This window comes from Mesoplodon bidens (genome assembly GCF_964165515.1).
Source record: "Mesoplodon bidens genome assembly, chromosome: 11".
Lineage (NCBI taxonomy): Eukaryota > Metazoa > Chordata > Mammalia > Artiodactyla > Ziphiidae > Mesoplodon > Mesoplodon bidens.
The window spans coordinates 44,048,203-44,075,611 of NC_138167.1; the positions used below are offsets into that span (position 1 = coordinate 44,048,203).

A 27,409-nucleotide genomic window follows, 5' to 3' on the forward strand; every position below is an offset into this window, starting at 1 on the left:
TTTGTCTGAATGTCTTTATCCTTTACTGGAAAGTTGCTTAAAATATACATTTCCTTCTTGATTCTAATAATGATTCATTATATAACCGTGGACTATGTGAAAGTAACTCTGCATTCAACTGTAGGAAGTATCTGACTAGAGTCTTGTCTTTCCTACCTTTGACCATGAAGTCAAATTCTTGGCTTTAGAGCTAAGAATACCTTATTGGGCAAGGTCACAAGCTATCAAAATGATTACTCTGGATGTCCAAAGATCTCATTTGTTTATTTTGTTGGATGCCTCTGACAAGTCAGTTAGTTGTGTGTATATGTGTACGTGTGTGTGTGTGTGTGTGTGTGTGTGTGTGTGTGTGTACTGCCAGGAGTTTCTGAAAAACTGTAAATACAAAGAAAAGATGATTCAGGGCAGCAACCTATCAAACAGAAACTACAAGCTTGGCTCCTAAGAGGTTATCAGGTAGGCAGTGACAGCCTAATAGGATGGATGATTATTTTAAAAAATGAAAAAGGCCCTACATTTTAATGCTAGCCTCAGTTACCTCATTTTTGTGTCTCTCTTCTCAAGCTTACTAACCAAAACAACAATAGCAACAAACACAAAGAAATCTTTCACTACCATAAGTTATTTGACTCAAGTGAAAAGAGCTGTTGAGGTAATTTTAAAGCTCTGCTGTGGTGTGTAGGTGGAGATAGCTGTATAATACCAGAGGGGGCAGACAGTATTACAGACATCCATCACTTCAGTTAGCATCATTGTTTTTTTACACAGTGGCAATCTGTGTGCCTTAATTTTTTTTCACTGTGCTAATGTTCATAACTTCAGACATTTGTCGTCTTATTATACTTCAGTTTCAGGCATTTCTTAGGATTAAGGAAGAGACTGTAGTCCACTTAGACGGTATTTGGAGGGGACAATAAAAGTAATTACTCTAAAATTTCCAGGGGTCTAGGTGTCTAAATATGTTCTATAAGGTACCATGTTAGGTTCAACAATTTAGCTATTCCCTCTTCAGCCTTTCCTTTTCTTCCCTTTTAATTTTTACCTAGATAATTGCAGAAGTGAAAAGAGGAGGCTTTGTTTCAGCATTCTTTTACTTATATGCATTTGAAGCTACAGCCAGACAGGGCCTTATGGAGGCTTGTACTTTCATTTATGCATGTGACTGCTCAGAGGAGAGAGGGTTGTGTGCACATATGTAGTAGCTCATGGCAGAGCGGTGGTTAAAGGTTTGAACATATTGTACCTTGTAGTCCTGAGGGAGGCATTTTGCTCCTCTGTAGACAGGAATCCGCTTGTCAGAGTGGAATGGCTTTTTGTTTTCTCTTTATCTAGTAAAATGCAGTGGGCTAAAAGCCTTTCTGGGAAGCGATTTCTTCCTCCACCACATGAACAGAAGGTCATGGATGCTGTCTCTGAAACAAAGGGGAAGTGGTGATAGAAAAATCAGTGGCTAGGGCATAATTGGATTGGAGCTCTGTCAAAGAGACTACAGTTCTTGTTTAGAAGCTGGACTTTTCTGCTATGCCATGCTTTTCTGTCTTACAGAAATATAAGCAATGAGTACTCTACTTCAGGCTTAATTTTTCAGGCTCTTTTTCTGAGCACTCTATGAGAATAAACTGGCAGCAATCTATTTACTTTTACTTAGTGGTTTTCCAAAAAAATTTTAAGACTTTTCTTAGAGCAGTTTTAAGTTCACAGCAAAATTGAGAGGACAGTACAGAGATTCCCCATGTACTCCCTGCCTCCACACAAACATAGCACTTCCCATTATCAACATCCCCCACCAGAGTGGCACATTTGTTACAACTAATGAACCTACAATGATACATCATAATCACCCAAAGTCCACAGCTTACCTTAGAGTTCACTCTTGGTGCTGTACATTTGATGGGTTTGGACAAATGTATACTGACATACAGTCATCGTTATATTATCATACAGAGTATATTCACTGCCCTAAAAATCCTCGGTGCTCCACCTATTCATCTTTCCTTCCACCCCTCCCCCGACTCCTAGCAACCACTGATCGTTTTACTATGTCCATAGCTATGCCTTTTCCAGAAAGCCATATAGTTGGAATCATACAGTATGTAGCCTTTTTCAGATTGCCATTTTTCACTTAACATGCATTTAAGGTTCCTTCGTGTCTTTCCATGGCTTGATACCTCATTTCTTTTTAGCACTGAATAGTATTCCATTGTCTGGACATACCACAGTTTATTTATCCATTTACCTACTGAAGGATATCTTGGTTGCTTCCAAGTTTTGGCAGTTATGAATAAAGCTGCTATAAAAATCCATGTGCAGGTTTTTGTGTGAACGTAAATTTTCAGCTCCTTTGGATCAATATCAAACTGCATGATTGCTAGATCGTATGGTAAGAATATGTTTATTTTTGTAAGAAACTGCCAAGTTGTCTTCCAAATTGGCTCTACCATTTTTTCATTCCCACTGGCAATGAATTAAAGTTCCTGTTGCTTCACACCCTTGTCAGCATTTGGTGTTATCAGTGATCCAGAGTTTGGCCAATAGAATAGATGTGTAGTGGTATGTTGTTTTAATTTGCATTTCCCTGATGACATATGATGTGCAGCATCTCTTATATGTTTTTGTGCTATCTGTATATCTTTGGCGAGATGTCTGTTAAGGTCTTTGGCCTATTTTTTATTTTATTTTAAAATTCTATTTTATTTTTGCGGTATGCGGGCCTCTCACTGTTGTGGCCTCTCCCGTTGCAGAGCACAGGTTCCAGACGCGCAGGCTCAGCGGCCATGGCTCACAGGCTCAGCGGCCATGGCTCACGGGCCCAGCCGCTCCGCGGCATGTGGGATCTTCCCGGACCGGGGCACGAACCCATGTCCCCTGCGTCGGCAGGCGGACTCTCAACCACTGCGCCACCAAGGGAAGCCCTGGCCTATTTTTTAATTGGGTTGTTTCCTTATTGTTGAGTTTTAAGAGTTCTTTATGTATTTTGGATAGCAGTCCTTTATCAAATGTGTCTTTTGCAAATACTTTTTCCCAGGCTATGGCTTATCTTCTCATTCACTTGACATTGTCTTTCACAGAACACAAGTTTTTATTTAATGAAGTCCAGCTTATCCATTGTTTCTTTTATTGATTATGCCTTTGTTGTTGTCTCTAAAGTCATTGCCAAACCCAAGATTACCTGGGTCTTTTCCTGTGTTATCTTCTGGGAGTTTTATAGTTTTGTGTTTCACATTTATGTCTATGATCCATTTTGAGTTCGTTTTTGCAAAGGATTTAAAGTCTGTGTCTAAATTCACTTTTTTGCATATGGATTTCTAGTTGTCCCAGCACTATTTGTTAAAAAGATTATCTTTGTTCCACTATATTGCTTTTGCTCCTTTAAAAAAAAAAAAAGAGGTATAATTGACATATTATATTAGTTTCAGGTGTACAGCATAATGATTTGATATTTATATGTACTGCAAAATGATCACCACAGTAAATCTAGTTAACATCCATCACCATACATAATTACAGAATTTTTTTTCTTCTTTATTTATTTATTTATTTGGCTGTGCCAGGTTTTAGTTGCGGCACGTGGGATCTTTGTTGCCGTGTGTGGAATCTTCGTTGCAACGTGCAGGATCTTTAGTTGCCACATGTGCCGCATGTGGGATCTTTAGTTGCGGTATGTGGGATCCAGTTCCCTGACCAGGGATCAAACCTGGGCCCCCTGCATTGGGAGCGTGGAGTCTTAGCCACTGGACCACCAGGGAATTCCCAGAATTTTTTTCTTGTGATGAGAACTTTTACATTCTTAGCAACTTTCCAATATGTAATATATATTGACTGTAGTCACCATGCTGTACCTTTCATCCCCATGACTAATTTATTTTATAACTGAAAGTTTGTACCTTTTGACCCCCTTCACCCATTTGACCCCCTTAACCCCCCCCACCATTGGTAACCACCAATTTGTTCTCTGTAAGTTTGGTGGGCTTTTGTTTTGTTTTAAGATTCCATATATGACTGGCCCTCTGTATCCATGGATACAGATTAGTGTTGTTCCACATCTTTTCATGTATCATTTGGCCATCTGTATGTCTTCTTCGGAAAAATATCTATTCAGATCTTCTGATTGAACCTGTATATTGCTTTGGGTAGTATGGGCATTTTAACAATATTAATTCTTCTAGTCCATGAGCATGAATATCTTTCCATTAATTTGTGTCTTCTTCAGTTTCTTTTGTCAGTGTCTTAGAGTTTTCAGTGTACAGATCTTTCACTTTTGTGGTGAAATTTATTCCTAGGTATTTTATTATTTTTGATGTGATTATAAATGGAATTGTTTTCTTAATTTCTCTTTATGATAGTTCATTATTAGTGTATAGAAATGCAATAGACTTTTTGTGTATAGATTTTGTGTCCTGAAACTTTGCTGAATTCACTTATTAGTTCTAAGAATTTTTTGGTGGTCTTTGGGTTTTCTATGTATCATCTGCAAATAATGACAGGTTTGCTTCTTCCTTTTCAATTTGGGTGCCTTTTATTTCTTTTTCTTGCCTAATTGTTCTGGCTAGGACTTGCAGTACTATGTTGAATAAAAGTGGCAAGAGTGGGCATCCTTGTCTTGTTCCTCTTAGAGGAAAAGCTTTTAGCTTTTCATTGTTCAGTATGGTGTTAGCTGTGGGCTTGCCATGTATGGCCTTTATTATGTTGAGGTATGTTCCCTCTATACTCACTTTGTTGAGAATTTTTATCATAATGGTTGTTGAATTTTGTCAAATGCTTTTTCTGCATCTAGTGAGATGATCGAATGCTTTTTATCCTTCATTTGGTAAAGGTGGTGTATCACATTGAATGATTTGGGTGTTGAACTATCCTTGCATCCCTGGAATAAACCCCACTTGATCATGGTATATGATCTTTTTAAAGTATTGTTGAATTCTGTTACTATTTTGTTCAGGATTTTTGCATCTAAGTTTATCAGGGATATTGGCCCATAATTTTCTTTTCTTGTGGTGTCCTTGACTGGTTTTGGTATCAAGGTAATGCTGGCCTTGTAAAATGAGTTTGGAAGTATTCCCTCCTCTTTTATTTTTTGGAAGTTTGAGGATTGGTATTAATTCTTTGAATGTTTGGTAGAATTCACCAATGAAGCCATCTGGTGCTGGACTTTTGTTTGTTGGGAGGTTTTTGATTACTGATTCAGTCTCCTTATTGGTAAACAGTCTGTTCATATTTTCTGTTTCTTCATGACTCAGTCTTGGAAGGTTGTATGTTTTTAGGAATTTATCCATTTCTTTTAAGTTGTCCAATTTGTTGACTTACAATTGTTTGTAGTAGTCTCTTATGATACTTTGTATTTCTGAGGTACCAGTTGGAATGTCTCTTTCATTTCTGTGGTGGTTTTTTGTTTGTTTTGCTTTTTTGCTTTTCTTGTTTTTTTTTGTTTTTGTCCTCTTTTTCTTGGTGATTCCTGTGGGGTTTTTTTGTTTGTTTGTTTTGGTTTTTTGCTTTTCTTGTTTTTTTTGTCCTCTTTTTCTTGGTGATTTCTTGGTGGTTTGTCAATTTTGTTTATCTTTTCAAAGAACCAGCTCTTGGTTTCATTGATCTCTTCTATTGTCTTTGTAGTCTCTAATTCTTTTATGTATATATATAAATTTATTTATTTGTTTGTTTGTTTTTGGCTGCGTTGGGTCTTCATTGCTGCACACGGGCTTTCTCTGGTTGTGGCAAGGGGGGCTACTTTTCGTTGCGGTGCACGGGCTCTAGGCACGCGGGCTCAGTAGTAGTGGCTCGTGGGCTCTAGAGCACAGGCTCAGTAGTTGTAGTGCACGGGCTTAGTTGCTCCGTGGCATGTGAGACCTTCCCGAACCAGGGCTCGAACCTGCATGCCCTGAATTGGCAGGCAGATTCTTAACCACTGCGCCACCAAGGACATCCCTCTAATTCATTTATTTCTGGTCTGATCTTTGTTATTTCTTTCCTTCTCCTAACTAGGGCCTCGTTTGTTCTTCTCTTTTAGTTCCTTGAACTGGAAAGTTAAGTTGTTCATTTGAGATTTTTCTTGTTTCTTGAGGTAGGTATTTATTTTTCTTAGCTTCCCTCTTAGAACTGATTTTGCTACATCCCATAAGTTTTGGTATCTTACATTTCCATTTTCATTTGTCTCAAGGTATTTTTTTATTTCTCTTTCAAGTTCTTCATTTTAACCCATTGGTTGTTCAGTAGCATGTCTCATTTCCACATATTTGTGAATTTTCCAGTTTTCTAGTTTCATACCACTGTGGTCAGAAAAGATGCTTGATATGATTTCAGTATTCTTAAATTTATTAAGACTTGTTTTGTGGCCTAACGTGTGGTCTGTCCTGGAGAATATTCCATGTGCACTTGAGAAGAATGTGTGCCTTTGTTCCTTTGTTAAATATCAGTTGACTATATTTATATGGGTCTATTTCTGGACTCTCTATTCTGTCCCACTGATCTTTTAATCTGTTCTTTCACCAATACTACATCGTCTTGATTACCCATAGCTTTATAGTATATCTTGGAGTTAGGTAGTGTCAGTCTATCAACAGTGTTCTTCTTCAGTATTGTGTTAGCTATTCTGGGTCTTTTGCCTCTCCATATAAACTTTAGAATCAGTTTGTTAACATCCACAATAACTTGCTGGGATTTTGATTGGGATTGCATTAAATCTATAGATCAAGTTGGGAAGAAATGACATCTTGACAATAAATGCCCATTTATTTAGTTCTTCTTTTATTTCTCTCATCAGAGTTTTATAATTTTCCTCATGTAGATCTTTTACATATTTTGTTAGATTTACACCTAAGTATTTCATTTTCGGAGGTACTAATGTAAATGGCATCATGTTTTTAGTTTCAAATTCCACTTGCTTATTGCTGGTATATAGTAAAACAGTTGACATTTGTATATTAACCTTGTATCCTGCAACTTTGCTATAATTGTTTATTCTGGGAGTTTTTTGTTGTTTCTTTTGGATTTTCTACATAGATGATCATGTCATCTGCGAACAGTTTTCTTTCTTCCTTCCCAATCTCTGTGACTTTTATTTCCTTTTCTTATCTTATTTCATTAGCTAGGATACCCAGTACAGTGCTGAAAAGGAGTGGTGAGAGTGGGGGACATCATTGCCTTGTTCTTGATCTTAGCAGGAAAGCTTTGAGTTTTTCACCATTAAGTATAATGTTTACTGTAGGTATTCTGTAGGTGTTCTTTATCAAGTTAATGAAGTTCCCATATATTCTTAGTTTGCTGAGAGTTTTTATCATGAATCGGTGTAGGATTTTGTCAGATGCTTTTTCTTTACCTATTGATATGATCATGTGATTTTCCTTCTTTAGCCTGCTGATGTGATGGATTATATTAATTAATTTTTGAATGTTGAACAAGCCTTGCATACTTGAGATAAATCCCACTTGGTTGTGGTTTATAATTCTTTTTATACATTGTTGGATTTGATTTACTAATATTTTGTTGAGGATTTTTGCATCCATGTTCATGACAGAGAATGGTCTGTAGTCATCTTTTCTTCTAATGTCTTTCTCTAGTTTGGGTATTAGAGTAATGCTGGCCTCACAGAATAAGTTAGGAAGTATTCTCTCTGCTTCTATCCTCTAGAGGAGATTGTAGAGAATTGGTATAATTTATTCCTTAAATGTTTGCTAGAATTCACCAGTGGACCATCTGGACCTGGTACTTTCTGTTTTGGAAGGTTGTTAATTATTGAGTCAATTTATTTAATAGATATAGACCTATTCATATTGTCCATTTTTTCTTGTGTGAGTTTTAGCAGATTGTGTCTTTTAAGGAATTGGCCCATTTCATCTAGGTTATCAAGTTTGTGGGCATAGAGTTGTTCATAATAGTCCTTTATTATCCTTTTAACATCCATGTAATCTGGAGTGGTGTCCCTCTTTCATATCTGATACTAATAATTTGTATCTTCTCTCTTTTCTTTTTTTTTTAATATTATCTTTATTTTCCTTTATCATGACTTCCCCAATTCTTATAAAGCTGGTTTCTCCCTACCCTGTAGTCTCATAACATGTTCCGATTTCATTAGGTTGTACTTAATTTTTTTTTCTTTTGGCTGCGTTGGGTCTTAGTTGCAGCATGCAGGATCTTTGTTGAGGCATGCAGGATCTTTCACTGCAGCACGCGGGCTTCTCTCTAGTTGTGGCGCGTGGGCTTCTCTCTAGTTGTGGCGTGTGGGTTTTCTCTTCTCTTGTTGTGGCGCATAGGCTCCAGAGCGTGTGGGCTCTGTTATGGCATGCGGGTTCCAGAGCGCATGGGCTCTGTAGTTTGCATCACGCAGGCTCTCTAGTTGAGGCGCTGAGCTCAATAGTTGCGGTGCACAGGCTTAGTTGCCCCACAACATGTGGGATCTTAGTTCCCTGACCAGGGATCGAACCCACGTCCCCTGCACTGTAAGGTGGATTCTTTACCACTGGACCACCAGAGAACTCCCTTTCTTTCTTTTCTTAGTTAGCTTATGTAAAGGTTTATCAACTTTATTGATCTTTTCAAAGAATCAGATTTTGGTTTTATTGATTTCCTGTTTTTAATTTCATTGATTTCTGTTCTAATTTTTATTATTAATTTTCTTCTGCTTACTTTGGCTTTAATTTGCTTTTTTCTTTTTTATGTCCATTGTCATCTGAGAGCAGACATTGTATGATTTCCATTCTCTTAAATTTGTTAAGGTGTGTTACATGGCCTCAAGTGAGGTCTGTCTTAGTGAATGTTCCTTCCATGTGAACTTGAGAAGAATGTGTAATCTGCTATTCTTGGATGAAGTATTCTATAGATGTCAGTTATATTCAGTTGATTGATGGTGCTGTTGAGTTCAACTATGTCCTTACTGATTTTCTGCCTGCTGGATCTGTCCATTTCTGATAGAGGAGTGTCAAAGTCTCCAACTATAATATGGATTCATCTGTTTCTCCTAGCAGTTCTATCAGTTTTGGTCTCATGTATTTTGACACTCTGTTGTTAGGCACATGTATATTAAGGATTTTTTTTGTCTTTTTGGAGTATTTATCCCTTTATCATTATGTAATATTTCTTTATCCCTGATGACTTTCCTTGCTCTGAAGACTGCTCTGTCTGAAATTAATATAGCCACTCCCCTTTTTTTTTTTTTTTTTTTTTTTTTTTTTGCAGTACATGGGCCTCTCACTGCTGTGGCCTCTCCCGTTGCGGAGCACAGGCTCCAAACACGCAGGCTCAGCAGCCATGGCTCATGGGCCCAGGCGCTCCATGGCATGTGGGATCCTCCCAGACCGGGGCACCAACCCATGTCCCCTGCATCAGCAGGTGGACTCTCAACCACTGCGCCACCAGGGAAGCCCTCCCCTTTCTTTTGATTAGTGTTACCATGGTATATCTTTTTGCATACATCCCCTTACTTTTAATCTATACATGTCTTTATATTTAAAGTGTGTTTCCTATAAACAACATATAGTTGGGTCTTGTTTTTTGATCCACTCTGATCATCTCTTTTAATTGGTGTATTTAGACTATTGACATTTAAAGTGATTATTGATAGTTGGTTTAATATCTACCATATTCATTATGCTCACAGTTCAGGAGGACGAAGGTCCAAAATCAAGGTGCATGCAGAGCTATGCTCCCTCTGGAGGCTCTCAGAAGAATCCTTTCCTTAACCTCTTCCAGCTTCTGGTGGCTTCCAACAATTTTTGGCTTGTGGCCACATCACTCCAAACTCTGATTCTGCCTTCACATCACCTTCTTCTTTGCCTCTCTCTTATAAGGATACTTGTGATGGCATTGAGGGTCCAACTGTATAGTCTAGGATAACCTCTTCATCTCAAAACCCTTAATTTAGTCATCATATAAGGTAACATTCACAGGTTCTAGGAATTAGAACATGGGCATATCTTTGAGAACTATTATGGGTTGAATTGTGCACCTATATTTACATGTTGAAATCTTAGTCCCAAGTACCTCAGAATGTGACCTTATTTGGAAATAGGATCATAGACGTAATTAGTTGATATGAGGTCATACTGGAGTAGGGTAGGCCCCTAATCCAGTATAACTGGTGTCCTTATAAAAAGAGGAAACAGGACACAGACATACACCCAGGGAATAAAGATTGGAGTTATGCTGCCACAAGCCAAGGAAGACCAAAGATTGCTGGCAAACCACCAGAAGCTAGGAGAGAAACATGGGACAGATTCTCCTTCACATCCTTCAGAGGGAACCAGCCCTGCTGACACCTTGATTTCAAACTCTGGCCTCCAGAATTATGAGACAATAAATTTCTGTTGTTTAAGACCCCAGGTTTGTGGTACTTTGTCAGCTCTAGCAAACTAGTATAGGAGCTGTTATTGTCCTACCACACTATGGTTGAAATTAGCAGTTTGCTATAGTGAGTTGTTACCAAGAAGTAGGGACTAGGAGTACCAGAGTCTACTTAGATCTTCCCTGACACCCATCGGTATGCTTGATGGTTTTTATATTTATCCTTTCTCTTCTCTCTTCTCCTAACAGATGGGCCTGTTGTAATGTGATATGACGGTTAATAGGATCCCATTACCACCTGCTGGTTTGTCTCCATTCTGATATAATGGGGGGAAGGTGGGGGAGTGGGGGTTCTATGTAACTGGATCAATTTGTTATCATTTTAGACCACAATCAAAAATTGACTATTGGTTTTCACAAATGTCTCTAGTGAGAGACTTAGTGTACACAAAGGATCCATTATTAAAATCAAGGCATTTCCTATTGTGTATTTTTCCAGGTACCTCCAAACTTGAGTAAGCCTGGGGACACGTTTCCAGAAACTAGTCCATGAATAATTTTCTCAGTTCATTCAGAGCTTCTTTAGCTTTTGTGGGTTCAATTTAATAAAAAAATATTTGAATATCTGCAATGCTAGACACCATGCTAGATACTGTGACAGAAAGATGGATAAGATATCAACAGATTCATTGTCTCATAGGGGAAGCAGACACATAAAAATGTAATTACTTGTAATATGATAAATGTAATAATATAAGTATTTGCAAGTATTGAGAGGTCTGTTAGACATCAGGGAAGGTTTCATGGAGGAAATGATGCTTTAACTGGCTTTGAAAGGTAAATAGAAATTTGCCAGACAGAGAAGGTGAAGAACATTCCACACATAAGAGAACAGCAGATACAAAAGAATGAAACAGCATAGCGTGTTCAGAGAAACTGCAGATAGCTTTATGTTGCTGGAGCATAAATTTTGGTGGAGAGCAGCAAGAGGTGAGGCTGGAGAGGTTAGCAGGGGCAGTTTCCCCAGTATTTGATGTTGTTGCTGTATTAGATCACTATGAAAGTCAAGGAGCATGTGGATAAGTGTTACTGTTAGGCAGCATAGATTCCATTCTTTTCCCCTGCCTGCCTGTGTTCTTTTATTATAGACTTCTATTCAATGGCCAACATTCTAAAATATCTCTCTAATGGCTAAAAAGCAAACATCCAAATTTAATGAGTTTGCCATTTGCCTGGTTTTATTTCAGAACTTTCCAAGTTACACACAAAGATAAATCAGCCGAATATGTCAACAAATCAGGGTAAGAAGTTTTTTCTGCGTTAAATTAAGGTGACAAGGCAGAATCAGTATACCCTGTATAAGCTTCTGGTTTATTCTAGAGACTGCCAAACCATTTGAGTCTTGTCTTTGCCCATTTCTTTATCAGCCTGTAACCTCTTCTATGGTTGCTAAGGCTCTGGGCACTTAAGATTTGATAGCTTGTTTAAAACAAAAGTGTATTGCTGCATTTTGAAATTATTTTAGAGTGAGTGAGTGTAATCTTGTAAGCTTGCCCCAACAATCTAAGCACTCAGTTTTGAAGACCGAGATCTCTCTCTCCTTCTCCTCTCCCCTCTGTCTTTCTCTCTCCGTCGCTATCTCTCTTCCCCAGCTTTAATTTCTCTTTTGGCTTAACTGTTACAGTAGTAAATTGTATACGCCCTTACAAGGCAGGGTTTTAGTTATTGTATGCTCTGTACTGTGACTCATATATGCTCTGCTCAGTTTGTTGAAAGCATTCAGAATCTCCTGTATTATCAAGAAGTGTTTAGAATATTCTTTTTCCGTAATGAAATTTTCAGCAGTCCAAGAGAAAAACACAGTGTAGTAGATTTTCCTAACTTTAAAGGTTATGGTCCACACTGTTCACAATGCATGTTTGTCCTTCCCACCCATATGTGAGATCCAGGGATGACATCGCTTACTGTGTAGGAAATTAGACGATAAAAGTATTTGATGTTCTTTGGGACTTCCCCGGTGGAGCAGTGGTTAAGAATCTGCCTGCCAGTGCAGGGAACGTGGGTTCAATCCCTGGTCCAGGAAAATCCCACATGCCACGGAGCAGCTAAGCCCATGTGCCACAACTGCTGAGCCTGAGCTCTAGAACCCGTGAGCCACAACTACTGAGCTTGTGCTGTAGGACCCACATCCTGCAACTCCTGAAACCCACACGCCTAGAGCTCATGTTCCGCAAAAAGAAGCCACCTCAATTAGAAGCCCACACACCACAACAAAGAGTAGCCCCCACTTGCCACGACTAGAGAAAGCCCATGTGCAGCAACGAAGACCCAACACAGCCGAAAAATAAATTAATTAATTTAAAAAACAAACAAACAACAACAAAAAAAGTACTTGATGTTTTTCAAGGGCTCATTATATCCTAATAAGAATTTGGGAAGAGAGATGAGATTGAAAAATATAAGTTTGTAGTTTCAACAAGAACTTAATAGGACTGTGTGATAATCATTTTGACCCAAAAAGAAGTTTCCTTGCTTTGTTAAGAACTAAAGTTGTCCCTTTGGGAACTTTAATGGTACCCCAACTAAGTGGCTACATCTGGAAAGTAGAATACTAAAAGGCCTACCGTTAGCCCAGAGCTATGGAGAAAGCAATTAACCATGTAACTGACAGGGGACCAAGCCCTGCTGAATTGTCCCTGGGATTTCTCTGCTCCTAGGCACTGGTCCTTTAAAGTTTGTTGAGCATTTAATCCATCCAAGTAAGTAGCTACCAGCTAAAGAAAGATAATGGATCTGTTGTTGTTAATTCTTTAGCATAGTTCCCAAGAGTGCCCTGGCATTTAGTAAAGAGCCAGCCATTAGGTACTGAGGGAGAGGGGCAGCCAGGAATGAGAAAAGATGTCCTTCTGCCTGAAACTCCATACCTTAGTGAAGAGTGATCTTTAACTCCTTCAGTTTCAAGAGCAGCGTGATAGGGTACCTCTCCTACTGTTTTGTCCTTCCCAACTCAGACACTATATAGCTATTGTTTTTAAGGAGCCCTGAGGCAAAAATTGATTATGAGATAGAATAATTTATTTGGTATACTATGTGAAAATGAAAATGGAATTCCACATTAGGGTCCAATTGATAAGTATTCTTAAAGGTATAGAATGAGATATTTTATTACATATTCCATATCCACGTTCCTTACATAGAAAATGAGGAAAAATCTATATCCTGAAAACCATCATGTATTGGTTAGGAATGGTTTCAGCTACAAGTACCTAACGGTAGCTTAAAACTTCATGAACACCTGTAACACAAGAAGTCTAAGAATTAAGACTGAGCAATTAAGCAAGGTTATTGAGGACTTTCTACCTCTCTGTTCTGCCATTTTTAGCTATTTTACCTTTTAGTCTCACTGTCAGAGGATGAGGAAGAAAAAAGGAGTAGCACCAGGAATTTTCTTCTTCTAGCTTTCCCTTTTGTAAGGAAGCAAATGCTATCCCAGAAGTGCAGTCTTCTGCCCCAACCCTCAGTGGATTTCTGTGTCTCATTGGCCTGAACTGTGTGATGGCTTTAATCTTAGCTGCATGGGAAACTGAAAAAATGAGTATGTGGCTTTTCAGCCTCTATAATGGGAGGCAAGCAAGGGAGAAGGGTTGGGAATGAGGGTTGGGTTTAGAAACTAATAGTGTCTTTCCCAAACCTCTTCCATTTCTGTTCCCCACCCCCACCCCCCCACCCTCCCCCAAGCAATCGAATATGCAAGGCATTGACAACAGTCATTTCAGGACCAGAGAGGCCTGATAAGCCATACAGATTACCAGTTTTAAAGCCACTGGACACAGAATTTAGTTTATGGCATTACTGAAAAAAGTCACATGAAAATAGTATTAAAAAGAGAGAAGGGGGCTTCCCTGGTGGCGCAGTGGTTGAGAGTCCGCCTGCCGATGCAGGAGACACGGGTTTGTGCCCCGGTCCGGGAGGATCCCACATGCTGTGGAGCGGCTGGGCCCTTGAGCCACGGCCGCTGAGCCTGCGCGTCCGGAGCCTGTGCTCCGCAGCGGGAGAGGCCACGGCAGTGAGACGCCCGTGTACCGCCAAAAAAAAAAAGAGAGAGAGAGAGGGAGGACTTCCCTGGTGGCGCAGTGGTTGAGAGTCCGCCTGCCAATGCAGGGGACACGGCTTCCAGCCCTGGTCCGGGAAGATCCCACATGCTGCAGAGCAGCTAAGCCCATGTGCCACAACTACTGAGCCTGCGCTGTAGAGCCCGTGAGCCACAACTGCTGAGCCTGCGTGCCACAACTACTGAAGCCTGCAGGCCTAGAGCCTGTGCCTGCAACAAGAGAAGCCAATGCAATGAGAAGCCCGTGCACCACAACGAAGAGTAGCCCCTGCTCGCCGCAACTAGAGAAAGCCCGCATGCAGCAATGAAGACCCAATGCAGCCATAAATCAATCAATCAATCAATCAAAACAAAAAGAGAGAGAGAGGGATTCTGGGAAGGTGGCAGAGTAGAAAGGATCAAGAATCTGTTTCCCCACATAGACAACAATTGCACTGGCAGAATCTGTCTGATGTAACTGTTTTGGAAATTTGGAGTCTGTTGAAGGCTTGCAACTTCTAGGGGAAGAATTGGAGGGTAAATTGTGGTTCATTTCAGTCAATTTCAACTCAGCACAGTAGCAGCTACCCATCCCCCCACCCTCAGCCAGTGCCAGGCATCTGTGCACGTGTTCCTAGAGCAGTTTGCACACAGCATTCGGGGGAGCTAGGATGGTCAAAAAGGTCCTTTCCTCTAAGTAGCAGAGATCTATGCTCTGGGTGCTGATTGTTGCTTCTGATCACAGAGGTATAGACAGGTAGCCATTTTGTTGAACCTCTTCACATTGTTACAAGCCCCTCCCTCTCTGGCTGAAGTGACTTCTAGGGGATTTAAAGGGCCTGTGCCCTTTTCCCCCCTTCATTTTTCACTTTTTTTCCCCTTTTGGAAGCCAGACATTAAAGTCTAGGACATTCAAAAACAGCCACATATATGGGGAAAGTTAGGAAGTGACTGTGCATGCCTAGGGAAAGTGTCAGAAAAGACCTGAGAAGACATTAAATTTACCCCTCATGCTGATCCTTGGCACAGAGACACCCTACAACAATCATAAAAACAAAAACAATATCAAAAATTAGCAAATTCTGCAGAAGGGGGAAAGAATCTGATTTCCAGAGTTGCTGTTTTATTAGATTGAAATGACTGGTGTTCAACAAAAAACCACAAGGCGTACAAAGCAACAGCAAAGTATGGCCCATTCAAAGGATAAAAAAAAAATCGGGCTTCCCTGGTGGTGCAGTGGTTGAGAGTCCGCCTGCTGATGCAGGGGACATGGGTTCGTGCCCCGGTCCAGGAAGGTCCCACATGCCGTGGAGCAGCTGGGCCCGTGAGCCATGGCCACTGAGCCTGCGCCTCTGGAGCCTGTGTTCCACAATGGGAGAGGAGGCCCACGTACCGCAAAATAATATATATATATATATATATATATAAACTGTCCCTGAGAAAGACCTCATGGCAGATTTGCTAGACAAATACTTAAAAACACCTGTCTTAAATCTCAAAGAACTAAAGGAAGATGTAGAGAAAGTCAAGAAAACAATGTATGAACAAAACATAAATATCAATAAAGAGATAGAAAACCTAAAAAGAAATTCTGGGGCTGAAAATTCAGTTACTGAAATGAAAAATTCACTAGAGGGATTCAAAGGCAGATTTGAGCAGGCAGAAGAAAGAATCAGTGAACTCGAAAATAGGAGTTTGGGGAATTCCCTGGCAGTCCAGTGGTTAGGACTCAATCCTTTCACTGCCAGGGCCCGGGTTTGATCCCTGGTTGGGGAAGTAAGACCCCGCAAGCCGTGCAGTGAGGCCAAAAAAAAAAAAAGAAAAGAAAATAGGCATTTGGAAATTATCAAGTGTGAAGAACAGAAAGTGAATACTTACAAGAAGCAAGCAAAGCCTAAGGGACCTGTGGGATACCATCAGGCAGACAAATATATGCATTGTGGGAGTTCCAGAAGTAGAGGGAGGGAGGGAATAGAGAAAGAAAGAAGAAGGGGCAGAGAGAAAAATTGAGGAAATAATGTCTGAACAATTCCCAAATTTGGTGAAAGACGTACCTATAAACATCCAAAAAGCTCATACTCCTGGAGCCTTCCCTGGCGGTCCAGTGATTAAGACTTTGCCTTCCAATGCAGAGGGTGCAGGTTTGATCCCTGGTCGGGGAGCTAAGATCCCACATGCCCCAGGGCCAAAAAACCAAAACATAAAACGGAAGCAATATTGTAACAAATTCAATAAAGACTTAAAAAACAAATTTTAAAAAAAACCTCTCAAACTCCAAGGAAGAAGAACTCAGAGACCCACACCAAAACACATTGTAACAAACTTTCAAAGGCCAAAAGCAAAGAAAGAATCTTGAGAGCAGCAAGAGAGAAGTGAATCATCACATACAAGGAATCATCAATAAGATTATAAGTAGACTTCTGATCAGAAACTTTGGAGGCCAGAAAACAGTTGACCAAACATATACAAAGTGCTAAAAGAAAAAAACTGACAACCAAGAATCCTATATCCAGCAAAACTGCCCTTCAAAAGTGAGAGAGAAATTAAGACATTCCCAGAGAGGTAAAAGCTGAGGGAGTTCGTGACTGCTAGACGTGCCCTGCAAGAAATGCTTGAGGGAGTCTTAAAAAGTGAAATGAAAGTATACTAGACAGTAACTCAAAGCTGTGGGGAAAAATAAGAATCTCAAAAGTAAATACATGGGCAATTATAAAGCTAATATTATTACTCTTAAGAATGAATGACTTGTAATTGTACTTTTTGTTTCCTACATGATTTAAGACAGTAATACATTTAAGGAAAAAAATTTATATTGTAAAAGCTAGTATTACTGTAACTTTGGTTTATCACTTCAAATATTGTTTTTCATGTAATTTAAGAGATTAATGCATTTAAAAAAATTATTTATGTTTTGGGGTCCGCAATGTATAAAGTTGTAATTTTGTGACATCAGCAACTGAAAGGGGTAGGCAGAGAACTGTAAAGGAGCGGAGTTTTGGTATGTTACTGAAGTTAAGCTGGTATAAATTCAAATTAGCGTATTAAAACTTTAGTATATTAACTGTAATCCCCATGGTAATCACAAAGAATAGTTGTAGAATATACACAAAAGGAAATGAGAAAGAACTTTAGACTTTTCACTACAAAAAATCAACACAAAAGAAGACAGTAATGCAAGAAATGAGGGGCAACAAAGCTATAAGACATATGGAAGACAAATAGCACAATGACAGAAGTAAGTTCCTCCTTATTAGTAATTACTTCAAATGTAAATGGATTAAACTCTCCACTCAAAAGACAGAGATTGACAGAATGGATAAAAACACATGATCCAAAAAAGAATGCAGTATTGCCATTTGCAGCAACATGGATGAACCTAGAGAACATCATGCCAAGTGAAATAAGCCAGACAGAGAAAGACAAATATTATATGATATCACTTATATGTGGAATCTAAAAAATAATGCAAATGAATCTTTATAAAATAGAAACAGACTCACAGACCTAGAAAACAAACTTATGGTTACCAAAGGAAATGGGGGATAAATTAGGAGTATGGGATTAACAGATACACACTACTGTATATAAAATAGATAAGCAATAAGGATTTACTGTATAACACAGGAAACAATATTCAATATCTTGTAATAACCTATCATTGAAAATAATGTGAAAAAATATGTATAACTGAATCACTTTGCTGTACACCAGAAACTAATGCAATATTGTAAATCAACTACACTTTAATAAAAACAAAACAAAACAAAAAACCCTATATGATCCAACTGTATGCTGTCTACAAGAGACTTACTTGAGACCCAAAGACACAAACAGGTTGAAAGTGAATGGATGGGAACTTCCCTCGTGGTCCAGTGGGTAAGACTTTGTGCTCCCAATGCAGGGGGCCCAGGTTCAATCCCTGGTCAGGGAACTAGATGCTGCATGCATGCCACAACTGAGTTCTCATGCCACAACTAAGAAGTCCACAACTAAGAGTTCACATGCCGCAACTAAGAAGTCCGTGTGCCGCGACAAAGATCCCACGTGCTGCAACTAAGACCCAGTGCAGCCAATAAATAAATAAATAAATAAATATATTTTAAAAGTGAATGGATGGGGCTTCCCTGGTGGTGCAGTGGTTGAGAGTCCGTCTGCCGAAGCAGGGGACATGGGTTCGTGCCCTGGTCCTGGAAGATCACACGTGCCACAGAGTGGCTAGGCCCGTGAGCCATGGCTGCTGAGCCTGCACATCCGGAGCCTGTGCTCCGCAATGGGAGAGGCCACAACAGTGAGAGGCCCATGTACCGCAAAAAAAAAAAAAAAAAGTGAATGGATGAAAAAAGATGCTCCATGCAAATAGTATCCAAAAGAACACAGTGGTGGCTCTAATAATACCAGAATAAATAGATTTTAGATCAAAATAGGTTACAAGAGACAAAGAAGGACATTATATATTAATAAAAGTTTCAGTGCAGTAAGAAGATGTAACAACTATGTATAAGACTCATAGAAGACTCTTAGAAGAAAAAGAAGACTCTTAGAAGAAAAATAGGACAAAAGCTTCATGATATTGGATTTGACAGTGATTTCTTGGATATGACACCAGAGGAGCAAGTAAGAGAAAAAATAGGGGCTTCCCTGGTGGCACAGTGGTTGAGAGTCCACCTGCCGATGCAGGGGACACGGGTTCGTGCCCCGATCCGGGAAGATCCCACATGCCGCGGAGCGGCTGGGCCCGTGAGCCATGGCTGCTGAGCCTGCGCGTCCGGAGCCTGTGCTCCACAACAGGAGAGGCCACGACAGTGAAAGGCCCGCATACCGCAAAAAAACAAAAAAAACAAAGAGAAAAAATAGGTTGGATTTTATTAAAATTAAAACATTTTTGTACATTTAAAGACAATGTCCACAGAGTAAAAAGGCAACCTACAGAATGGGAGAAAATGTTTGCAAGTCATATATTGGATAAGGGATTAATACCCAGAATGTATAGAGAATTTCTAAAACTCAGCAACAACAAAAAAACAACCTGATAAAAAAATAGGCGAGGGACTTCCCAGGTGGCGCAGTGGTTAAGAATCCGCCTGCCAATGCAGCGGACATAGGTTCGAGCCCTGGTCCGGCAAGATCCCACATGCCGTGGAGCAACTAAGCCTGTGCGCCACAACAACTGAGCCTGCATTCTAGAGCCTACGAGCCACAACTTGTGAGCCCACATGCCACAACTCTGAAGCCCACGTGCCTAGAGCCCATGCTCTACAAGAGAAGCCACTGCAATGAGAAGCCTGCACACTGCAATGAAGAGTAACCCCTGCTCGATGCAACTAAAGAAAGCTCATGCACAGCAACGCAGACCCAACACAGCCAAAAATAAATAAATAATTAATTAATTTAAAAAAATAGGCGAGAACTTTGAATAGACATTTCTCCAAAGAAGATATACAAGTAGCCAACCAGCACATGAAAAAATGCTCAATATCACTCATCATTAGGGAAATGCAAATCAGAACTACAATTATATACTACTTCACACCCATTAGAATGGTTACTTAAAAAAAAAAACAGATAATAACTAGTGTTGGCAAGAATATGGAGAAATTGGAACTCTTCTGCCCTGTTGGTGGGAATGTAAGATGGTACAGCCAATGAGGAAAACAGTATGACAGTTCCTCAAAAAATTAAAAATAGGGTTACTGTATGATCCAGCAATTCCACTTCTGGGTATATACCCAAAAGAACTGAAAGCAGAGATATTTGTACAACTGTATTCATAGCATTATTCACAATATCTAAAATGCAAAAGCAACCCAAGTGTCCATCTACTGATAAATGAACAAAAAAATGTGGAATATACATACAGTGGGCTATCATGCAGCCTTAAAAAGAAGGAAATTCTGCAATGTGCTACAACGTGGAGGAACCTTGAAGATGTGCTAAGTGAAATAAGTCACAAAAAGACAAATATTGTATGATTTCATTCGTATGAGGTGCTTAGAGTAGTCAGAATCATAAGGACAGAAAGTATAATGGTGGTGCCAGGGAATGGGGGAAGGGGAGAATGGGGAGTTATTGTTTAATGGGTATAGAGTTTCAGTTCTACAAAATAGAGTTGGAGACTTCCCTGGTGGTGCAGTGGTTGAGAATCTGTCTGACAGTGCAGGGGACATGGGTTCGAGCCCTGGTCCGGCAAGATTCCATATGCCGCGGAGCAGCTAAGCGTGTGTGCCACAGCTACTGAGCCTACGCTTTAGAGCCTGCAGGCCACAACTACTGAGCCCACGTGCCACAGCTACTGAAGCCCACGCACCTAGAGCCCATGCTCCACAACAAGAGAAGCCACTGCAGTGAGAAGTCCACACACCACAACAAAGAGTAGCCCCCGCTTGCCGCAACTAGAGAAAGCCCGCACGTAGCAATGAAGACCCAACACAGCCAAAAAGAAAAAAAGAAAGAGTTATGGGGGATGGATGGTGGTGATGGTTGCCAACAATATGAATGTATTTAATACCACTGAACTGTATACTTAAAATGGTTTATATGGTAAATTTTATGTTATGTGTATTTTACCACAATAAAAAAATAAAAAGAGAGGAGGAGGAGAAAAGATTTATACTTACTGCTTTCCTGTGATACTGGGGAATCCCATGGAAGTTGAGATGACCAGGACTTTCTAAGTACATTGAAACCTGCAGTAAAATTATATTTCTCAATCCCATAATAAACAAGATTCATAAATAAAATAAAACTAAAATACCTAATTTTCCTCAGTTAAACTGACAAGAAATTATATTTGCCACCCTCTTTTCTACACTGCCCAATCCCTGGTTGGAGTTGGCCTGTATGACCTTTGGAGCTTGTTTCCTTTCTGCTGTGATTTATTAGGCAAAAGATACCACCCATGGGGCTCATGATTTTTCACATTTGTCATAAACAGGAGGAGGGAACAGGAACGAAAATAAAATGAGTGATCGGGTGTGGCTGAGTGTTTAAAACTTCTGCTACTTAGAGGAGTAGTTGCATTATTGGTCTGTATGTTATGGAATAATGCATTAATGTTAATCCCAGATCCTAACAGTGAAGATCCAGCAATTCAGTGTTGACTGTGGGTTTGAATATCATTTTTCCACTCCCCAACCCCCAACTGGTTTGTTGATTTGATTGTTATATACCTTTTCCTCTTGTCAGATTCTCCAGGGTAAACTTTGTAAACAAAGGAATCCAGTTCTTGACATGGCTTGACTCCTGTGGGATGCTGATATTCTGCCCAATAAAATTCAAGTAATTGAGATCTTAAAAGAAAATGCTTAAAAGGATGTGGTTAAAATTACCACTAGTGGTTTGGGGAGTGAAGAAGGAAAAGGTTGCTGTTGATGAATTGACATTTTTTGCACAGAGCATTTTAGTTGGTAATAAAGTTCAGTAATGGACTCAGATACCCAAAGAAAGTAAATTGACCCACAAGACATAGCACCAGTGTCCTTTCATACAACAGCAATATAACTCCAGTGTACTGAAAGTGTCCTAAGTGCCTTTCTGTAATAAAGGGAATCTGGTGTCTAACAAAACAGTGGGAAGGATACACTGATTCTCACTTATTTGCATGATGAAATATACTTTGGAAATGGAGATGGAAAGGGATCAGATCATTCTGAAAGTGTGCCCTGTTAAAGGTCTTAGAATCTAAAGGTGATAAAGCTTTTCAACAGTTTTTCTCATACCACTATATAAAACTTGACCTAATCACTTAAAAAGGAATTTATTGGGCTTCCGTGGTGGTGCAGCGGTTGAGAGTCCGCCTGCTGATGCAGGCGACGTGGGTTCGTGCCCCGGTCCGGGAGGATCCCACGTGCCGTGGAGCGGCTGGGCCCGTGGGCCATGGCCGCTGGGCCTGCGTGTCCGGAGCCTGTGCTCTGCCGCGGGAGAGGCCACAGCAGTGAGAGGCCCGCGTACCAAAAAAAAAAAAAAGGAATTTATTGAGTGCCTATTGTGTGCTCTCCACGGGGTTAAGCTCCAACATGGGGTTGGTGGGGAAGGTAAGGAATAAGTGTAGGGGAACTCCTTGGTGGTCCAGTGGTTAGGACTCGGCAGTATTACTGCCGGGGCCGGATTCAATCCCTGGTTGGGGAACTAAGATTCCAAAGCCACGTGTCATGGCCAAAAAAAAACAAAAAAGGAGTAAGTGTAGGATACATTTTTAACCCTCTGGTAGTTTATAGTTTAAAGGATAAAACTGTGATACCATGTAGACTAGAATTCTAAATTATATGGTGCAGATTGTTTAGAGTACCATACAAGTTCAGGAAAGATAGACTACTGAAGATTAGAGAAGCTTTCAAAAAGCAAGTGGATTTTAGCTGGGCCTTGGAAAGTTGTAGTATTTGGATAAACTGAGGGGAGAGAGGAAGGCATGTCTGAGAATAGGGCGATTGTGTGGAGGCACAAAATTGAAAACAGGTGGATTTTGCAGATCAGTAGAGACTGACTTGGATAGAAAGTGTTAGTGGAAGAATAGGAGAAAATAAAGTTATAAAAATACAAGGGGACCATGGACTTCCCTGGTGGCGCAGTGGCTAAGAATCCACCTGCCAGTGCAAGGGACACGGGTTCAAGCCCTCGTCTGGGAAGATCCCACATGCCGCGGAGCAACTAAGTCCATGCACCACAACTTCTGAGCCAGCACTCTAGAGTCCACAAGCCACAACTACTGAGCTTGTGTGCTGCAACTACTGAAGCCCACATGCCTAGAGCCCGTGCTCTGCAACAGGAGAAGCCACTGCAATGAGAAGCCCGCACACCTCATGAAGAGTAGCCCCCGCTCACCACAACTAGAGAAGGCCCACACGCAGCAACGAAGACCCAAGGCAGCCAAAAATAAATAAATAAAATATTAAATTACTTTAAAAAAATCATTTACAAAAAATACAAGAGGACCAGAAAACTAATAGATTTTACATTCCTTTAAAATCTCCTTTGGGAGATTTTGATTTCAGCCCCTTCACCCTCCGAGTCAAGAAATTCTTCCCAATGATCTAAATCCCCTTTGCTGCCATTTTACCCTTTTCCTGTTGTCTTAATTTTTGAAATTCTACTTGTTTCTTATTCTAATCTCCTCCCATTAGGGTATTCTTGGTCCTCACTGGGCCCAGCCTTTAGTTCCATAGGAAAGAGCTGGTGTTTACAATATCAATTCTCCTTTTGAATGTTGATGATGAAAATACTCCTACCATTGTACACATGGATAAGAGTTTTATAAGTTGGGGATGCTTTGTAGCCCTTTAATGAGATATTGCTAGTTGGCATTTATTCAACAAATGTTTATTAAGCATCCACTATGTGCAGCAGGTACTGTTATAAGTGCTTGGAATACTTCCACGAGCAAACATATGAGAATTCTTGCCCTTGAGGGGCATATATTCTATCAGATGGCTTCTCTGCTAGACCAACTATCAAATAATGTCTCTCTTCTCAAAATTCCTTCTTTTTACAATGGACTAATTTAGTCAGCTGCCAGAATCTTCTAAGACACTCAAACAGCCTTCCCCAAGCAGAAAATTCCTCAATCCACAGACAAAGAAATTTACCTTAGGTACAATTTGGTGGGTTTTTCCCCCTCCCTTTAGTTTATACTCCTTCATTCCCCTGACAACATTTTCTCTTGGAATATTTTGAGAAGAAGTTTCCTGTTCTTATTTTTCCTCTGTAAATTACCTTGCTCACACATGCAGCCTATGAGCTGCTGCTGCTGTGGTTGTATTTATTTGTTGAACAATCCTGTACTTTGAAATGATTCATTCAAGAGCCATGAAGCATTCAAAGCAGGATGTGTGACTCATTTCATAAACAGCAGCATCTTGAAGTAGAAAGCAGGAGCCTAAGATTGACTAAGGTACAAATGAAAGTTATGTTGGATTGAGGTGTGTGTATTTAGTCCCTTCCCTTCTCCCTTTCCCCACTTTCCCAAATATAAATGATGCATTGGGAATAGAAGCTCTGCAGTGAGGGTGAGAAGCCTTATTAAGACTGTTGCTGATCTCCCAGTTTCTTCATTCAGGATATGTGATCAGCTGAAGTGATTAAATAGTGTTCAAAGAAAGGTCAGCTATTCTTGCCACCCTACTCAGCACCAATATCACTATATTCTATAGCTTTCTACCTATAGTTCTCAGTTTTCTCCCGCTTTTTCAAACTATTTTCTTTCATCAGAATATGCCCAAGTGTAGATACTGTAATAAAAGAAAGCTCTTCTGTCCATGAAGCGCTGCCAAACCCACAAACTTTGGAGAAGAGAGTAGTTAGGTTTCAGTGTAAGTGACTTTCAGACTATCATAAATATAAACTCAGTTGCCTGATAGTTTAGGCATTCAGGGCTCATTTCCTAATAACTAAAGAGTTCTGATTTGTCTCCTTCCCCCGGCTTACTCTTCTAAAACAAGGAAAGGGACGTGAATTAATCATAGGTCAGGATATAAGAGCATTTTTAAATGTGAGACAAATCCACATGGAAACTGGAGCTGTGGTGGCCAAAAACAACATTTTAGGAATGAATTTGGCTAGGGGTTGAGTGCATACTGCACAGAAATTTCATTAGTCACAAAACTTTACCAAGGATTTACTTGAAACTACTACATTTCTGATGCCCATATGCTTGTGCTTGGCTCAGAGTCAATAGACAAACATTTAGCTTTAGTTTGGCCTGAGCTCTCATTTGCCCTGAGCCTTCTCTTCAATTCTGTTTAGTGTTGCTGCTTCAGAAAGCTTCTGGGAGACTAGTCTTAACGGGATTAGGAAAAGAACTCTAAGCACGGACTTATTTAGAATTATTCTACAAAGAAAAACTAATTTTTACTACAATACCGGTCTGCCTTGAGTTTTAAAAAGGGAAAGAGGAGAGAACTAACTGAATACATGCTGTATGCCAGGTACTAAGTGTTTTATATAATTATTTCATTTAAAAGCTTAAGAAAAGTGGAGTATGAGGGGGCCTTCTAGGGTGCCCGAAATGTTTCATCTCTCGATCTAGGTTGTAATTACACCAACATGTACTTATATAAAAATTCATTGAGCTGTACACTTGAGATTTTTTACAGTTTGTATACATTATACATCAACTTTTTAAAAATTAAAAACTTTAAGGCTTCAGGGACTTCCCTGGTGGTGCAGTGGTTAAGAATCCACCTGCCAATGCAAGGGACACGGATTCGAGCCCTGGTCTGGGAAGATCACACATGCCGCAGAGCAACTAAGCCTGTGCAGCACAACTACTGAGCCTGCACTCTAGAGCCCATGAGCCACAACTACTGAGCCCTCGTGCCACAACTACTGAAGCCCGCACGCCTAGAGCCTGTGCTCCGCAACAAGAGAAGCCACCACAGTGAGAGAAGCCCGCACGCTGCACGAAGAGTAGCCCCCGCTTGCCACAACTAGAGAAAGCCTGTGCACAGCAACGAAGACCCAACGCAGCCAAAAATAAATAAATTTAATAAATTTTAAAAAAATTTAAGGCTTCATTCATTGGCATGTATTCCTGATTTCCAGTTCACACCATGCTTGTTCTTCAAGCCATTCCTAACTTTTTACTTAGCTCTGCTTATTTTGTCAGTTTGCTAGTAGGTAGGATTCCAGTTTCTTTTCTTTTTTTAATTAATTAATTTATTATTTATTTATTTATTTTGGCTGCGTTGGGTCTTCATTGCTGCACGCAGACTTTTCTCTCTGGTTGTGGCGAGCGGGGGCTACTCTTCATTGCGGCGTGTGTGCTTCTCATTGCGGTGGCATCTCTTGTTGTGAGCACGGGCTCTAGGCACGTGGACTTCAGTAGTTGTGGGGCACCGGCTCAGTAGTTGCAACTTGCGGGCTCTAGAGCACAGGCTCAGTAGTTGTGGCACACAGGCTTAGTTGCTCTGCGGCATGTGGGATCTTCCCTGACCAAGGATCGAACCTGTGTCCCCTGCATTGGCAGGCGGACTCTTAACCACTGCACCACCAGGGAAGTCCCCGGGTTCCAGTTTCTCATCACAGGAGGATGGGTGAGAATGAAACTTCCAAGAAATGGAAACTTTTTATCAAAACTGTACTTTCACTGCCCATCCTAATACTAATACCACTTTTCAGATTGACTTCCTCATAGTCCTGATATTCCATTTTATGCTTCTTAACATTTCTTAAGCTAAGAAAATTTCCTTTCTTGATTTTTTTTTCCTCCATTGGGGAGTAAAATTCAGAAATAGCCAAAATTTTTTTGATTTGCTTTTTCTGTTATCTCCTTGCTACTAACAAGGCAGTGCATGAGAATTCCATTTAGTCTTTTCTCCCAATTACAGTACCTTCTGTCTCCATCTTCCTAATTTCCCTGTCCTAAGTATTTGCAGATCAGTAGTACATCAGCCATTTTATGAAATGAGGTTGGGAGTTTTCTGCCTGTGTTTTTTTCCTTCCAAGTTTCAGATCCAAAAACATGTGTTGGCAGTTTGGCAAGAGAAACTAAAAAACAGCCCTTTTTTTGGATTGTTTGTTTCTTTCTTTCCCTGTTATCTTGTAGCAGGGTTTCTCAGCAGAGACACAAATGACATTTTGGGTCAGATAATTTTTTGTTTTGGAGAGCTGGCCAGTGCATTATAGGATATATATCAGCATCCCAGGCCTCAACCCTCTAGAGTTCAGTAACATCCCCCAGGTTGTGACAAGCAAATCTTTCTCCAAACATTGACAAATGTCGGGGGCAGAGTTGCCCCTTGTTGAGAACCACTGCCATATAGTATAAACTGTATTTAGAAAAAATGTGTTTGTGGGGAAAAAATCAAGTTTGGGGAATTCCCTGGCGATCCAGTGGTTAGGACTCCACACTTTCACTGCTGAAGGCCTGGGTTCAATCCCTGGTTGGGGAACTAAGATCCCACAAGCCACATGGGCACGGCCAAAAAAAAAAAAAAAAAAGAATCAAGTTTGGCACATGATTAAAATTCCCATTAGATCTTCGAGCATGTTATCTAGGTCGGAGCTGTCCAGAAGAAATATATTGCAAATCACAAAATGCAAGCTACATATCTAATTTTAAAA

At 40.1% G+C, this 27,409-nt stretch overlaps 1 protein-coding gene across 9 annotated transcripts in view; it reads left to right on the forward strand.

The window, feature by feature from the left end:
• The window catches only part of LOC308625336 (cyclic AMP-dependent transcription factor ATF-7), a 92,043-nt gene that overhangs the window by 32,105 nt on the left and 32,529 nt on the right, over positions 1-27,409 (forward strand). The window contains exon 2 of one of the 9 annotated variants that reach the window (XM_081249399.1): positions 10,516-10,570. The exons of the other annotated variants lie outside the window; for them this stretch is intronic. The gene's annotated coding sequence lies outside the window, so the exon portion shown is untranslated. The remainder of the gene's footprint in view (positions 1-10,515; positions 10,571-27,409) is intronic. 9 annotated transcript variants of the gene reach the window in all.